Genomic DNA, 17,869 nt, shown 5'->3' on the forward strand with positions numbered 1-17,869 from the left:
GAAAGAGAAGCAATTTTTTCCTTTTTCTTTTTGCGAGACAGAGAAAGGAATAGATAGGGACAGACAGGAAGGGAGAAAGATGAAAAGCATCAATTCTTTCTGGGGCCCCTTAGTTGTTCATTGATTGATCTCTCATATGTGCCTTGACCAGGAGGCTATAGCACAGTAAGTGACCCCTTGCTCAATCTATCACCCTTGGGCTTAAGCCAGTGACCATGGAGTCATGTCTATGATCTCACACTGAAGCCCACAACCCCATGCTCAAGCTGATGAGCCTGTGCTCAAGCTGGTGACCTTGGGGTTTTGAACCTAGGTCATCTGTGTCCCAGTTTAGTGCTGTATGCACTGCACCACTGCCTGGTCAGCCACCATTCTCATTCTATAGATTAAAAAATAGGCAAAGAACCCAGCTTAGTGTATTCCAAGGTTCTCTTTACCAAGCCACAGTAGCAGAGCTACAGGGAAAAGCAACCAGTCTCATCTCTCCAGGCAGAGGAGAACAGGAGCTCCATCTCCACACATGCTGCAGATGGCTTTTCCAGTCTACCTGAATCATTACCAGCTAGAAGCAGCGGTCATTGGGACTTGGACATGAGCTGCAAAGTATAGAATTGTGACAATTCCAGTGCCATGTGGACTTTTCCTGGATGTGGACTTTTCCTGGACTCCTGCTCCTTGGGACAGCTCCTGACAGACTGAACTGGGGTTGGGTTGCATTTATCAGGGACTTGGCATGGTGTTGGGGCCAACTTGGACTTGATGAACTTGTTAAGGACACTATTCTTTTATGGATTCTTGCTGTATTGGCCAAGAGTTTGTTTAAAGGCTTTAATCACTGTAAAAAAAAAAAAATAGAAGACTGGATAAAGATGTGGCACATATACACCATGGTATACTATTCAGCCATAAGAAATGATGACATCGGATCACTTACAACAAAATGGTGGGATCTTGATAACATTATACGGAGTGAAATAAGTAAATCAGAAAAAAACAAGAACTGCATGATTCCATACATCGGTGGGACATAAAAACGAGACTCAGAGACATGGACAAGAGTGTGGTGGTTACGGGGGGCAGGGGGAGTGCCAGGGTCCAGCCCCGGGGGGGATCCAGGGGTCCCACAGGAAGAGACGGCGTCGGCGAAAATGGAGTGAGAGAGCCGAATTCTTTTCTTTCTCTTTATTCTCTGGTTAGCATTTACTGCCAGGCACCTCTGCTAAATGCTGGTCTAGCTTTCTTTTTATACACACACACTAAGTTACAATCACATGGTATTTTGAATACATCATTGTTCTAATTTCACTGTGGTTACATATTTTTAGATAACAGTTAATTCATATCTATAAACTACAAGTCAGGTGGTAAGTTATACAAAGTACAGTTATACAATAACTTGAATAGTAATAACAATATTGGTACAAAATTCTAAAAGATTAGTACTAATTAATAACTCTATATTACTGTTGTTGTGAGTCGAGGGTGCAGAAAGAGTTAGCAGACGAAATCATCAAGGGCTAGCAAAAGGACCACCGCTTGCTCAGGCAAATGGCCTTGAGTTCATGCAGTGTCCTAATTCTTTTCCCACGGGACTACAAAAGGCCTGCTATAAGAAACTGACATAGTATCAAGAGTAACTTTCGCCCAAAGATACATAGAGTGCATCTGCAAGATAGCTAGCAGCAACACAATATCAGAAGGCATTAGTTGCTACTGCTGCTATGAATCCCACCACATTCCTCTCCTTATCCTTGGAAAATACAAAAATCTCATGAGAATGTTTTACTGAGAAAAGCCCAGCAACTGCCTTCAGTGACAAAACAAGTCTTTTAACAAAACATTCTTACTTGCCAGCTGCACTCCTATCCAAGGCCACGCAACAGGCCACTCCACTACACTTTACCTAAGATTCTAATGTCTAGTTAAACTTTATTCATTTACTATATTCATACACTAGTTAAGTTCTAACTTTATTCTTTCTAACATGATCAATAAGAAGAAATTCTCCTACAAACTTAACCCTTTATGAGGGATATCATAGCCAGCCTCTTATGTTTATGAGCCCAGTTCAAGGGGCTTACAGGCTTTTCTGTGGAACTTACACCTTCTGTCTCATTTCCAAAGAAATTACTACAAATCTACAGGGAAAGCACGGTACTATTATCCCTGTGCCACAAATAATAGCACACACCCAGAAAAGGGGGGATATAAGGCCAGATTAACTAAAAAAGTCAAAGGGGGGAGTATCATTGTGCCTTTCCTTTATGGTGACTTTGTCACCCCACAGCCATTGGTCTTCACTGCAGTGACTTTGTCACCCCGCAGCCATTGGTCTTCACTGCAGTGACTTTGTCAATCAGCAGTTTTTGATCTTCTTCTGCTGTGACCTTGTCAGCCAGCAGTTGTGGGTCTTCTCCTGCTGTGACCTTGTCAGCCAGCAGTTGTGGGTCTTCTCCTGCTGTGGCCTTGCCAGCCATCAGTCGTTGATCGGCTCCCGACAGGGGAGGGAAGAAGGGAGAGGGAGAGGAGGCACAAAGAAAACTAGATAGAACGTGACAGAGGACAATCTGACTTTGGGTGATGGGTATGCAACATAATTGAATGACAAGATAACCTGGACATGTTTTCTTTGAATATATGTACCCTGATTTATTGATGTCATCCCATTAAAATTAATAAAAATTTATTTATTAAAAAAAAAACAGGCATAGAGAAGTTGAGAATCTTGCTTTAGGTGGCACAGCTGGTGAGGGCCGAGCTGAGATTCAAACCAAATATGGAATGATCTGGAGTCCATGTGGTGTGCACCATGAGATGGTCACCCTCAAGGGGCAGCGAGGAGAGAGGGAGACCATGTTCCCAGACTGAGCCACATACATGGATATGCACACGCATATGTTCTTCCCTGGTTTTCCTCACTAAGACTACAGAGGTCAGAGGAAACCAGGACAAAAGCCAAGAGAAGCTAAGGAAGGAGGGTGGTGAGCCTACTAGGAGAGAAGGCTGCACTTCCTGGAAGTCAAGGAAATTCCTTTCCTGGTGAGTCTGTGTCAAATCCCTCTCCCTGGGCAGTAGCTAAGTAGGTTGAATCCAGACTTCCACATTTTCAGGGGTTTAGTTTCTGTGCCTGACAGTGTGAGTTCTCTGTGGCCCTCCTGGAATTCTCTGGTTTCAGTGAGAGGGGGGAATGAGATATGTGGGCTTCACAGTTTTATGGAGGTAAAATTTATTAGAACAGGAGGTCAAGAGACTGAGGAGATTGGTGTTGACATTACCACGGCACTTAAGGAACTGTTTGTCTAGCTCATCCCTTGTCATGGAAATGAAGAATTTGTTTAACCAGTTACTTCTGTACTAAATACACTCTTGGGAGGGAAGGGTTCTGTAGACTCCTTCTGAAGTCCCCTCAGAGCTGGGTATGACCTGTGTAACAGCTATGGCTGTGGAGATGCAATTTAATGCTAATGACTCAGTCACCCTCTTTGCAAACATAAAGCTTTTCCCCTGAGTGTGTCCTCTGCTGTATGAGATCTGACTTCCAGTTAAATCTTTGCTCACACTCCTGGCAAACATAGGGCTTCTCCCCTGAGTGTGTCCTTTGGTGTCTGAGGAGATGTGACTTCTGTGTAAAGCCTCGCTCACACTCCCTGCAAACATATGGCTTCTCCCCTGAGTGTGTCCTCTGGTGTCTGAGGAGATGTGACTTCTGTGTAAAGCCTCGCTCACACTTCCTGCAAACATAGGGCTTCTCCCCTGAGTGTGTCCTCTGGTGACTGAGGAGATTTGACTTCCACGTAAAGCCTCGCTCACACTCCCTGCAAACATAGGGCTTCTCCCCTGAGTGTGTTCTCTGGTGTCTGAGGAGCTCTGACTTCCGTGTAAAGCCTCGCTCACACTCCCTGCAAACATAGGGCTTCTCCCCTGAGTGTGTCCTCTGGTGATTGAGGAGATCTGACTTCTGTGAAAAGCCTCGCTCACACTGCCTGCAAACATAGGGCTTCTCCCCTGAGTGTGTTCTCTGGTGTCTGAGGAGCTCTGACTTCCGTGTAAAGCCTCGCTCACACTCCCTGCAAACATAGGGCTTCTCCCCTGAGTGTGTCCTCTGGTGACTGAGGAGATTTGACTTCCATGTAAAGCCTCGCTCACACTCCCTGCAAACATAGGGTTTCTCCCCTGAGTGTGTCCTCCGGTGATTGAGGAGATTTGATTTCCATCTAAAGCCTCGCTCACACTCCCTGCAAACATAGGGCTTCTCCCCTGAGTGTGTCCTCTGGTGACTGAGGAGATTTGACTTCCGTGTAAAGCCTCGCTCACACTCCCTGCAAACATAGGGCTTCTCCCCTGAGTGTGTCCTCTGGTGATTGAGGAGATCTGACTTCCACGTAAAACCTCGCTCACACTCCCTGCAAACATAGGGCTTTTCCCCTGAGTGTGTCCTCTGGTGTCTGAGGAGCTCTGACTTCCGTGTAAAGCCTCGCTCACACTCCCTGCAAACATAGGGCTTCTCCCCTGAGTGTGTCCTCTGGTGACTGAGGAGATATGACTTCAACGTAAAGCCTCGCTCACACTGCCTGCAAACATAGGGCTTCTCCCCTGAGTGTGTCCTCTGGTGACTGAGGAGATTTGACTTCCGTGTAAAGCCTCGCTCACACTCCCTGCAAACATAGGGCTTCTCCCCTGAGTGTGTCCTCTGGTGACTGAGGAGATTTGACTTCCGTGTAAAGCCTCGCTCACACTCCCTGCAAACATAGGGCTTCTCCCCTGAGTGTGTCCTCTGGTGACTGAGGAGCTCTGACTTCCGTGTAAACCCTCGCTCACACTCGCTGCAAACATAGGGCTTCTCCCCTGAGTGTGTTCTCTGGTGTCTGAGGAGCTCTGACTTCCGTGTAAACCCTCGCTCACACTCCCTGCAAACATAGGGCTTCTCTCCTGAGTGTGTCCTCTGGTGTCTGAGGAGCTCTGACTTCCGTGTAAACCCTCGCTCACACTGCCTGCAAACATAGGGCTTCTCCCCTGAGTGTGTTCTCTGGTGTCTGAGGAGCTCTGACTTCCGTGTAAACCCTCGCTCACACTCCCTGCAAACATAGGGCTTCTCTCCTGAGTGTGTCCTCTGGTGTCTGAGGAGATTTAGCTTCTGTGCAAAGCCTTGCTCACACTCTGTACAAATACAGGGCTTCTCCCCTGAGTGTGTCCTCTGGTGTCTGAGGAGATGTGACTTCCGTGTAAGGCCTCGCTCACACTCTGTACAAACATATGGCTTCTCCCCTGAGTGTGTCCTCTGGTGACTGAGGAGATGTGACTTCCGTGTAAAGCCTCGCTCACACTCTATACAAACATAAGGCTTCTCCCCTGAGTGTGTCCTCTGGTGACTGAGGAGATGTGACTTCCGTGTAAAGCCTAGCTCACACTCCCTGCAAACATAGGGCTTCTCCTCTGAGTGTGTCTTCTGGTGTCTGAGGAGATGTGACTTCTGTGTAAAGACCCGCTCACACTCCCTGCAAACATAGGGCTTCTCCTTTGAGTGTGTCCTCTGGTGTTTGAGGAGATGTGACCCATTATCAAAGCCTTGCCCACACTTTCCATACTTGATAGCTACAATTCTTGACATTCCTATTCCCACAGATAGTTTGCCTGTGTCCACTGAATTCACTTCCTGGCCTCTGTTGGGTGCTTCCTGTATTATTCTCTCTTGCTCACTAGAGGTCCCCATTTGTCCTTTGGGAGGTTTGAAAAAGGCCCTTGAAATCCTCCTCAGCCTGGTCCTTTTTAGCAAAAATTTGAACTTTCTTTTGACCCCTTGACCATCAGCTTTGTCATCCCAGCTGTGTGTATCAGTATGTTGCTGCTGCTGATATAGATCCATTGGGCAGGGATTCTCTGATTGGAGATATTTTCTTGTAGATGTTCCTGGGAGAATCTGAGAGGGGTGATTGCATTCCACGTGTCTGCTGAAGAATTTCTGACTGGAGAAGGCCAGAGAGCAGGAGGCACATAGACGTATCTCTGGCTTTGGTTCTTCTGAAAGAGAAAACTTTGGTCAGGACAGAGGTTGATAAGGCTGCCTGGTCTGTATGTTTTGCCTGCTGTTAAGACCTGTCCCACGAGTCATTCTTATGGGGTTGACAGGGTAATCTCTGTCTCCCACAAAGTGTTTCTTCACAGTCTGTTTCCTCTTTTAATATTTATGTACTATATCTTATTTAGAAAAACAGAAAGCCCATATCAAGTGCCCTTTCTACGCATTGCAAGAAGAGGGACTTTCAAGTAGCATCAAGGGCTGGTTCACCCCTTGTAGGAGTGGAGAAATGCTGACCTTTCCTATATATTTGTAGCTTTTAACACATTAAGAAAGACCACTGGCCCCAACTAAGAATTGCTTCTCTCATAGTTTCCCACAGATCATAAATTGAAAATATGTCCTTCCTCAAGTCTTATACCAAATATTCTTTTTAAGAAAATTTATTTTATTTTATTTTTTTACAAAGACAGAGAGAGAGTCAGAGAGGGATAGATAGGGACAGACAGGACTGGAGAAAGAGATGAGAAGCATCAATTATTAGTTTTTTGTTGTGCCACCTTAGTTGTTCATTGATTGCTTTCTCATATGTGCCTTTACTGTGGGCCTTCAGCAGACTAGGTAACCCCTTGCTCGAGCCAGCAACCTTGGGTCCAAGCTTGTGAGTCTTGTCCAAACCAGATGAGCCAGCGCTCAAGCTGGCGAACTCAGGGTCTCGAACCTGGGTCCTCCACATCCCAGTCTGACACTCTATCCACTGCACCAGCACCTGGTCAGGCCACACCAAATATTCATACTAGATTTTATTCAGTGTCAGCCCATTACCTGCTGTTAGCCCATTACATATACAATGGGAAGTCCTGTTTCAAAATGTCCCTAATCATACTTTTTAAAAATTGATCAATTTTAGAGAGACAAAGAGGAGGAGAAAGAGGAAGAGGAAGGAGAGAAAGAGAGAGAGAGAGAGAGAGAGAGAGAGAGAGGCATTTATTCATTGTTCTACCTAGACATGCAGTCACTGGTTATTTCTTGTATGTGCCCTGACCCGGGCTCAACCTTGGTATTACAGGATGATACTCTAACTGACTGAACTAACCAGCCAGGGCCTCCAACCATGCTTCTTACATGCCTGATTCCCACCCCTCTCCAGTTAATCCACTATCCTATCTCACTTGGAGATAAAGTAATCTCTGAGAGGATTCCCCACTGAAATATATTTTCCAAAAATTAACAAAGCAAATCTTAGAGAAAAAGCCACCCTGTAGCTGAGAACAGCACCATTGTCCCAGTTCACTCAGGAAGGTCCCAGCGTCTCAGCATGGATCACAGCACTGCATTTCCAGGCTGCTAGGCATCTATCTGACCTCTGCTTTTACCCTGTATGCTAGACAGGAGTGGCCCTCAGAAAACAGTCCCTGGCCAGTTTGCTCAGAGAATAGTGTTGGCCTGGCATGTGGATGGCCCAGCTTTAATCCCTGGTCAGGGCACACATGAAAAGCAACTATCTGCTTCTTTCCCCCTTCCTCTCTCCCTTCTCTCTCTTTTCCCCTCCCACAGCCAGTGGCTCAATTGGCTCAAGCATTAGCCTGATAGCTCAGTTTTTTCAAGTGTTGACCTCAGGTGCTGAGGATAGCTTGGCTAGTCCAAGCGTGGACCTTGGACAGGGGTTGCTGGGTGGATCCTGGTTGGGGCACATGAAGGAGTCTGTCTATCTCCCCTCCTCTCACTTAAACAAAATTAAAAGTAAAAATTTTTCCTAAGAATCAAAGGCATATGAAATGAATCCTTAATTCCTGAAGCATCTGATTTGAAATCTTACTGACTTTAGAGTGTACCATGAAAATTTCTAAGAAAAGTTCTTTTATATTTTTTCATTTTGAAGAACAGTTGTGCCCACCTCTAGCTGCTGCGAGCTCTCTCTTCTGCTTGCTGCCACACTTGATGCCCAGCATCTGGCCATACTCATCACCGTACCAGACTAGCAGCTCACAGTATGGCCTGATGACCCGGCAGGTTCGGTAGAAAATCTGCTTGCGATACTGAAAGGCCACCAGGTTCTGCTCTTCATCATCCCGGGCACAGTTCACATATCTGGGATTGAGGCAGGTGAAAGAAAAGAAACCCACAGGCGATGAGTTCCTAAAACCTCTCAGATCCATGTCCAGCTCTGCACCTGACACGCAAGGCCCTCGGGCTGTGATGTCGCCCACTCCCACAGTGCTCCTGGAGACCCATCTGTTCAATGTCTGAGCCTGTCACAATGTCATATTACTTCCTATGTCCACGTCCTGCTTACGGTGCTCATCCTGCCTAATACCATTTTCCAAAGCCAATTCCAGACGTAACCTCCACCCTGATTTGCCATAAAACCCAGTGACCTCTAGCTTCTCTAAACTAACTCAGGTTCTGTTTTATATCACAGAACTTGCTACTTGATGTTGGACTCTGTGTCTAGATTAGTTCACATCATTCAATACTCAGCCCAAGTCCATCTTTTCTTGAGAGGCTTTTCTCCATTCTCCTCACATTTTATCTAGGTAGCATTTGATGCCTCACCCAGGTTCCCATAAAAACCTGGCAGTTCCCCCCATCCAAAGTGAGAAGCGGAGAGGCAGACAGACTTACACATGCACCTGACTGGGATCTACCCAGCATGCCCACCTGGGGGTGATGCTCAGCCCATAGGGGCATTGCTCCGCTGCAACCGGAGCCATTTTAGCACCTGAGACAGAGGCCATGGAGCCATCCTCAGCACCAGGGCCAACTTTGCTCCAGTGGAGCCTTGGCTGTGGGAGGGGAAGAGAGAGATAGAGATGAAGGATAGGGGAAAGGGTGGAAAAGCAGATGGATGCTTCTCTGTGCCCTTACTGAGAATCAAACCCCAGACTTTCATAGGCCAGGCTGACGCTCTACCACTGAGCCAACTGGCCAGGGTTGAAAGGTTTCTTTGTCTTAGAAAAATCATCAAGATTAGTAATAGCTTATTCACATTCTGTAGCCCCTGATAAAAGAGCCCCTCAGGAAAGTGGCCCATGATCATTGCTCTGCAGGCTTCAGAACTCAGTTCTAGTTAGAAGGGAGGCTGGGATAATTTGCTGCCCTCACAGGTTTAGGCTATCCTTGGGTTAGGTATCCTGGCACTCTGCACTTCTCAAAAAATAAGAGAATTATAGTTAAATATTTCTAAAATCAATTGTTTCACTCTGTCTGCAATTAGTCCTCCATAAGAATAGAAGATGGGTTATATAATATGTTTAAGTAATGAATACTTTCCTCCAAACTGGAATATAGTAAGGGCTTGCTTAAATAAAGTTAATTAGATCAATTAAAGCAGGGGTTGGGAACCTATGGCTCACGAGCCAGATGTGGCTTTTTTGATGGCTGCATCTGGCTCGCAGACAAATTTTTAATAAAAAAATGTTAAAAATATAAAACGTTCTCATGTATCATAATCCATTCATTTCCTACCGCTCATGTTCACGGTTGCGGGATGCTGGAGCCAATCACAGCTGTCCTCCGTGACAGCACCAAATTTTTATTAGATAATGCACAATGTACACGGGTCATTGTATGGCTCTCATGGAATTACATTTTAAAATATGTGGTGTTCATGGCTCTCTCAGCCAAAAAGGTTCCTGACCCCTGAATTAAAGTGTAATCCAGGCCCTCAAAGTTTTTTTCCAGTGCCTAAATTTTGTCTAGCATAGAGATTTATATTTTGAGGACATATGTTCTATTTTTATTTCCTTTTTTCCTCTAAATACCTCTTGCTTTGAAAGAGCACCGAATGGAGAAAAAAGAGGAACAGAGGATTGAGGGAGAACACTGAGGGAGGCATGATGAGAAGGAAAGATGTATGGGCCTGAGAGGGATGAGTGTTCTCCGTGACTCCCAGAAACTTCTTGGCCTTACCTCATCCAGTTGGCCCAGGATTCATCCTTCCCATTCACATACTTATAGCAGTTTCTCCCTTTGGTGATCTGCATTTCAGGAAGAAAAAATAAAGGTTTTTTTCAGGTGAGAAGGTAATAGAAGACTTATATTACCCGACTGTTAACAAAGGTCTTTCAGCTTGCATGCATTGCCACTCGTGACAATATTTTTCTTACTTATCACATCTGAGTTGACCTGTCCACTCAGGGCTGGTAGGAGGCATTCCTTTGTGTGTGTACTATTTTGCTCCCACTTAACCTGTGATCCTCAACTGGAGCTCCATGTCTGCAATGTCCACTCAGTACCCAGAGCTAACCATATTGTCTCCATCCATGTCCTAGTATGTAGAAGGGCAGGTCCCACCAAGCTATGGGAGAGATGTGCGAAGTCACAAGACAGGGGAAGAGGTAAATACTTCTCACCTGCCAGGAGTATCCGTTGTTGCCTGCCTCTTCATCTTCTGTGATCTGGCCCTCATAAGGGCCAAAGTGAAGACCCACTGGCAGAGCAGATGCCTCATTCCACACTCCAAGCCCAGCTTCAGGGATGCCTGATGGTCTGATTCTCAACCCAGGGGGCAGAGTGAGGGCTGCATGGTTTGGATGCCCCTTATCCACTGCACTGTCTTTTACAAATGTAGGAGGCCCATGCACGTCACAATTGTCAATGAAGAGGTTCTGACACTTCTCACAATCTGAGGGGGTGAGAACAACAGGGATTAGGGAAGGGGTAGTGCATGTTCCTGGACATATAGAACTTCAGAGAGAGCCCAGGCACTCACATCACTGAGCCTCAATTCTGTAGTGCAGGTCCCTAGGGGAATGGAATGCTCTAAGGCAGCGGTTCTCAACCTGTGGGTCGCAACCCCAGCGGGGTTGCCTAAAGCCATCGGAAAATACATAATGCATATCAGGTATTTACATTCTGAATCATAACTGTAGCAAAATTACAGTTATGAAGTAGCCACCAAAATTATTTTTTGGTTTGGGGTCACCGGAACATGAGGAAGTGTATTGCGGGGTCACGGCATTAGAAAGGTTGAGAACCACTGCTCTAAGGGCCAAAGGACCAGATGAAATTATTGTATGAAGAGATAACATGCTTCTCTGTGAGGGTTACTTACAAAGGTAGTCATCATCCTGGGGCTCGCTGACTTCTTGGTACACATGGCCCTTTCTTTCTCGTAGGCTATACATCTTTACTTCAGTCTCTTTTCTTCTGAGTTCTAAGTTGGAGAAGAGTGAGGTTGTTGGGATCTAGATTTTTAGTCCCTATTTTGTCAGAAAACACACAATCTCCTCCCATCAAATTATCACCTGTCCTTCTATATACTCTGGTATTTTCTTTTGTCAACTATTGGCTCAGAGAGCCTCTACAATAGTAAGCCTCTACACTGACTACAGATGGCCAATGCAATATTTGTTTCTAGATCTTTCCATTATGAGGTATAACTTCCCAACTATTAGCTATTCATAAAATATTGCCTGACCAGGTGGTGGCACAGTGGATAGAGCGTAGGACTGGGATGCGGAAGGACCCAGGTTCGAGACCCCGAGGTCACCAGCTTGATCGCGGGCTCATCTGGCTTGAGCAAAAAGCTCACCAGCTTGGACCCAAGGTCTCTGGCTCCAGCAAGGAGTTACTCGGTCTGCTGAAGGCCCACGGTCAAGGCACATATGAGAAAGCAATCAATGAACAACTAAGGTGTTGCAACAAAAAACTGATGATTGATGCTTCTCATCTCTCTCCATTCCTGTCTGTCTGTCCCTATCTATCCCTCTCTCTGACTCTCTCTCTGTCCCTATAAAAAAATTAAAAATTAAAAAGAAATTAAAATATTTAAGGGCACAGTATATGTAAGGTATTGAGGAAAGGCCTGGTATACAACACCAACAGCGTATGGTTGCTATTATCAGAGATATATTTATTGGACAACTTGTATGTGTCAGTTCTTCTACACTGAATTTAAGCCCTAGCTAGTGTCTCAGTGGATAGAGCATCAGCCCAGTGTATGTCCCGGGTTTGATTCCGGTCAGGGTACATAGGAGAAGTGACCATTTTCTTCTCTACCCCTCCCTCTCCTCCTTCTCTTTCTCTTCTTTTCCTGTAGCCAGTGGCTCAATTGGTTTGAGCATTGGCCCTGGGCGCTCAGGATGGCTCGGTTAGCCAGAGCAGATCATCTTGAGGTGCTAAAAAACAGCTCAGTACTCGAGAATTGGGGTTGCCAGGTAGATCCTGGTAAGGGTGCATATGGGAGTCAGCCTCATTACCTCCCCTCATCTTACCTAAAAAATAAATAAATACATATACAAATAAATAAATTGAATTGAATACTGTCAATGAATATATGCATGTATCTTCACCTTACACATTAGCATTCAAGAGCTCAGAGAATTTGTAAGATTTGCCCAAAGCTCCAGTGCTAAATTCACTTTCAGTTTAGTTCTTAAATCCAGTCCTATCCAAAGCCACCCCACATACCTAGGCCATACTTATTAGCCTTTCTAGAGGATTCAGAGGAACTGAAATCTACAAATGACTCTCTCTTACCCAATTTTTATCTAGATTGTTGTCCAGAGGGTCTTACTTCTCCAGGATGGACTGTGATGCTGAGGACCCAGGTTTGAAACCCTGAGGCTGCTGGCTTCAGTGCGGGCTAATCCGGCTTGACTGCAGGCTCACCAGCTTGAGTACAGGGTCGCTGGCCTGAGCATGTGATCATAGGCATGACCCCATGGTTGCTGGCTCAAGTCCAAGGTAGCTAACTGGCTTGAGCAAGGGGTCACTCACTGTGCTGTAGCCCCCCCAGTCAAGGCACATATGAGAAAGCAATCAATGAACAACTAATGAAGAACTGATGCTTCTTATCTCTCTCCCTTTCATCCAGTCTGTCCCTGTCTGTCCCTCCCTCTCTCTCACTAAAATAAAAAGAAAAAAGAAAAAAATTGGCTGTTTATGTCAAAAATATAATAAAGGTCACTTAACTGGACAGAAATTCCATTTAACATAACACTTTCTCCTTTCTGTCTTTCTTTTAAATTTTTAAAAAAATTTGCCTGACCTGTGGTGCCACAGTGGATAAAGCAGCGACCTGGAGCACTGAGGTCACTACTTTGTAACCCGAGGCTTGTATGGTCAAGACACACAGAAGAAGCAACTAGTACAAGTTGATGCTTCCTGCTCCTCTCTGCCACCCCTTTCTCTCTCTCTCTCTCTCTCTCTCTCACTCCTCTCTATAAAATCAATAAATTAACTTTTTAAAATTGATTTTAGAGAGAGAAGAGAGAGGAGAGTGAGGGAGAAACATTGATTTGTTGTTCCACTGATTTATGCATTTAGTGGTTGATTATTCTTTCTTTTTTCTTTTAGTTAGAGAGACAGACAGGAAGGGAGAAGGATGAGAAGCATCAACTTATAGCTGCGGTACTTTAGTTGTTCATAGATTGCTTTCTCATACATGCCCCGACCAGGGGACTCTAGTTGAGCCAGTGACCCCTTGCTCAAACCAGCAAATTTGGACTCAAGCCAACAACCTTGGCCTTCAAGCCAGTGACCATGGGGTCATGTCTATGATCCCATGCTCAAGCCAGTGTACCCCATCCTCAAGCCCGCAACCTTGGGGTTTGGAAACTGGGTCCTCATTGTCCCAGGTTGATGCTCTGTCCTCTGTGCTACCACCTGGTCAGGCTTCAATGGTTGATTCTTATATGGGCCCTGACTGGACATCAAACCCACATCCTTGGTGTATAGGGACGACTCTCTAATGAATTGAGCGACTTGGCCAGGGCTCCTTTCTGTCTTCTTGTTTCAGAGTGGCCTTGTCCAGTCTAATGGTACAATGACCACCTTGCCTCCTTTCCTTCTTATCCTTTCACCTTTACACATTTAACCGTCCTTGCCCTTCCTTAATCATCAGAGTCTGGTCAGCACCAAACAGTCTTGGGAACAGAGCCTCAGGTCTGTGGACCACAGAAACCATTTGGGTCAAGTTAGAGATAACATCTGGACTTCAGCTGTGTTTCAATGCTAGACCCGAGAACGCAGAAGGACCTTACTGACCACACCCTCATGAAACCAGACACACTGAAGAGATGGCTGACACAGGGCCTGATACAATGGTCCCTACCCTGGCCTACAACCCCAGCTGCCTTAATCACCATGATTAATCCTTTCCCATCTGCAATGTGGCCGGCGCGGCCCAGGCAGCCCTGTTCTGGAGCACTGCTCACTGGCCAGACCTTCCTCCTCCTCCTCTTGTGATGAGAACTGTTCTGAATGAGTTATTTCTTAAGTGCTTTTATACTTTTATACCGTTCCTGCTCATTAACACATCTATAAACGTGTAATGATTTACACATGGAAGCAGTGTAGCAAATCGCACCATATTGCACAACGCACTGTTTGCATCTCGCTTGTTTGCTAAACGCAAGCTCTGTCCCTCGTTAGCTGCTGAGACGCTGGGGACCTGACCCTGGGTCGGTTTCAAAAGGACAGAGCCGTGCCTGCGGCCCCTCACCTCGCTGCCTCCGAGTCCATTCTTCATGCGAGTCCTCAGTGTCCTCCGCCGGGGGTCTGGCGGTCTGCCGGCGGTGAACCATAAAGGCGGGCCGATGGGCGCTGAGGCCTGGGGAGAAACAAAATCGTGGTCCCGAAAGCGAAGCGCTAGAAGGAGCAGCCCCGACACAGGCCGGCCCGCATGCCGCCCCGGTTCCCGCCCGGTTCCCGTCACCTGTGCGGTGCAGCGCGTCCTGGTTCCTCTTCACGTTCCAGCAGCGCGCCTTCTCCCAGTCGCCCACGGCGGCCACCCCTCCGGGGGAAGTAGGCGCCGACGTCCCTGAAGGCGCGGGGGCCTGGGGGGAGACGCGGCCACGTGACCCTGCGCAGCGGCGGCGGAACCGCCCCTCGCCCGGCTGGGTCCCGCCATCCCTGGCCCGCCCAGGTCCTCCCCGTCGCTTCCTCAGCGCCGCCCCGCAGGATCCCATCCGCGTCCATGCTCGGGCCACCCTGCACGCCCAGCCCCGACGTGCCTGCGCGGGAGACGGCGCTGAGGCTGACTGGTTGGCCCACGGGCGCACATTCGCGCGTGTGAGTGCGCGCTCGCGGTGGGGTGTTTCGAGAGGGGACAAGTGTGGCCAGCTCGGGGACTCCAGCCAAGCCAGTGAACCCCTTGCTCAAGCCAGAGACTTGGGGTTTAAGCTGGTGACCATGGGGTCATGTCTATGATCCCAAGCTCAAGCCAGCGACCCTGCGCTCAAGCCGGATGATCTTATTACATTTTCTTGTTGTTCAAGCGCTCTCTTGAGTTCCTCTGTTCTACTCTCAAGTTTATTAAACATCGTTGTGACTCTTTTCTTTGAATTCTTTTTTTTTTTTTTTGTATTTTTCTGAAGCTGGAAACGGGAAGAGACAGTCAGACAGACTCCCGCATGCGCCGACCGGGGATCCACCCAGCACGCCCACCAGGGCGACGCTCTGCCCCTTCGGGGCGTCGCTCTGCAACGACCAGAGCCACTCTAGCGCCTGGGGCAGAGGTCAAGGAGCCATCCCCAGTGCCCGGGCCATCTTTGCTCCAATGGAGTCTCAGCTGCGGGAGGGGAAGAGAGAGACAGAGAGGAAGGAGACGGGGAGGGGTGGAGAAGCAGATGGGCGCTTCTCCTGTGTGCCCTGGCCGGGAATCAAACCGGGGACTTCTGCACGCCAGGCCAACGCTCTACCACTGAGCCTGCTTTGAATTCTTTTTATTTTATTTATTTATTTATTTATTTATTTATTTATTTATTTTCATTTTTCTGAAGCTGGAAACAGGGAGAGACAGTCAGACAGACTCCCGCATGCGCCCGACCGGGATCCACCCGGCATGCCCACCATGGGGCGACGCTCTGCCCATCCTGGGCATCGCCATGTTGCGACCAGAGCCACTCTAGCGCCTGAGGCAGAGGCCACAGAGCCATCCCCAGCGCCCGGGCCATCTTTGCTCCAACGGAGCCTCGGCTGCGGGAGGGGAAGAGAGAGACAGAGAGGAAAGCGCGGCGGCGGAGGGGTGGAGAAGCAAATGGGCGCTTCTCCTGTGTGCCCTGGCCGGGAATTGAACCCGGGTCCTCCGCACGCTAGGCCGACGCTCTACCGCTGAGCCAACCGGCCAGGGCTGCTTTGAATTCTTTATCTGTCCAATTACCCATCTCATTTCATTAGGATATTTCTCTGAAGTTTTTTTTCTTAGTACTTCATTTGGACTATATTCTTCTGTCTCCCCATTTTGTTTGATTGTCTGTTTTTGTTCCTTTGAGTTGAATGGAATAGTCATCTTGCCCACTCTTGAAAAAGTTGTCTCTGTTACATTGTGTGTTGAATAGTTTCAGCCTGCTGGTTGTCATTGGGGGGGGGGGGGCGGTGCATGCAGTGCCTGTCCTGTGGCCTGGCCTGAAGGAGTGGGTTCTGAATGGGCCACCTGTGGTGTGTGAGCCTCCTTGTCCTTTTAATCTTGGCAGAGCTGCCTGGTGTAAAAGGGGCTGCGTGGCGTGTGTTTTGCGTGTCCTGTTTCAATTATCTGTTGTCAGAGCACGGTCTGCAATCAGTTACCTCAGTGGTCCCCAACCTTTTTTGGGCCATAGACCGGTTTAATGTCAGAAAATATTTTCACGGACTGACCTTTAGGTAAATGGATAAATGCACAAGATAAAATTATGCGACTGGCATAAAAACTGTGGTATTTTATTTTTAAGTATAATTGTTGAACTTACAAGACAAGAGTCAAGAGTGAGTCTTAGATGAATGTAACAGAGGGAATCTGATCATTTTAAAAAAATAAAACATCGTTCAGACTTAAATATAAATAAAACAGAAATAATGTAAGTATTTATTCTTTCTCTGTGGACCAAATGGCCCATGGACCGGTACCGGTCCGCGGCCCGGGGTTGGGGACCACTGGGTTACCTGATTGCTTTCTTGTATCTCACCCCCCATTAGATCCACCCTTTGTCCTGGTGGGGTAGCCTGGGTGCACACACAGCCTTAGTTTGTTCATTCTTCACCTTTTCAGGGCTTGGCAGCCCTGTGCACATGCACAGCATTGCCCCCCTCACTCCACACTGGGCCACAAGGTTTTTCTAGCTTTGTGGTTCCTTTGAGTAGAGCAGCCCAACTAGTGTGAGCAGCAGCGCCCTCCAATCTCTGCACTTTTTCTCTTTTTTTCTTTTTTTTTTTTTTTCATTTTTCTGAAGCTGGAAACAGGGAGAGACAGTCAGACAGACTCCCGCATGCGCCCGACCGGGATCCACCCGGCTCGCCCACCAGGGGCGACGCTCTGCCCACCAGGGGGCGATGCTCTGCCCATCCTGGGCGTCGCCATGTTGCGACCAGAGCCACTCTAGCGCCTGGGGCAGAGGCCACAGAGCCATCCCCAGCGCCCGGGCCATCTTTGCTCCAATGGAGCCTTGGCTGCAGGAGGGGACGAGAGAGACAGAGAGGAAAGCGCGGCGGAGGGGTGGAGAAGCAAATGGGCGCTTCTCCTGTGTGCCCTGGCCGGGAATCGAACCCGGGTCCTCCGCACGCTAGGCCGACGCTCTACCGCTGAGCCAACCGGCCAGGGCTGCACTTTTTCTGATTATGCAGTCCTGTGTGCAGACCATAGCCCATTTGCCAGCTCCATATTTTCCAGGAGGGGAATGCCAGAAGTGACCCACTATCTCTGCACTTTCTCTGGGTCGAATTGCCCTGCAGCTGGTACCAGACAGTTTTGCTAGCTCTGCACTCTTTCTAGGTGGGGGAGCCCCACATGCACATGCAGCTCAGTGGGCAAAGTGTCACTATGGCATACCTACCTGCTGGATCGATATCTGGGAAGAGCAGCTCTTCTTTATACAAGCTATGCTGCCCTCATGATTCTGTTGTATTTAGCTCCAGGAGGGTGACTGGTGATGT

The 17,869-nt window shown here is 47.7% G+C and overlaps 1 pseudogene; it reads right to left on the reverse strand.

The window, feature by feature from the left end:
* Positions 1–3,469: 3,469 nt before the first annotated feature.
* LOC136379063 (histone-lysine N-methyltransferase PRDM9-like) lies at positions 3,470–14,931 on the reverse strand (annotated as a pseudogene).
* Between the last annotated feature and the right edge of the window lie 2,938 nt (positions 14,932–17,869).

The sequence above is a fragment of the Saccopteryx leptura genome, chromosome 7, assembly GCF_036850995.1.
Source record: "Saccopteryx leptura isolate mSacLep1 chromosome 7, mSacLep1_pri_phased_curated, whole genome shotgun sequence".
NCBI lineage: Eukaryota > Metazoa > Chordata > Mammalia > Chiroptera > Emballonuridae > Saccopteryx > Saccopteryx leptura.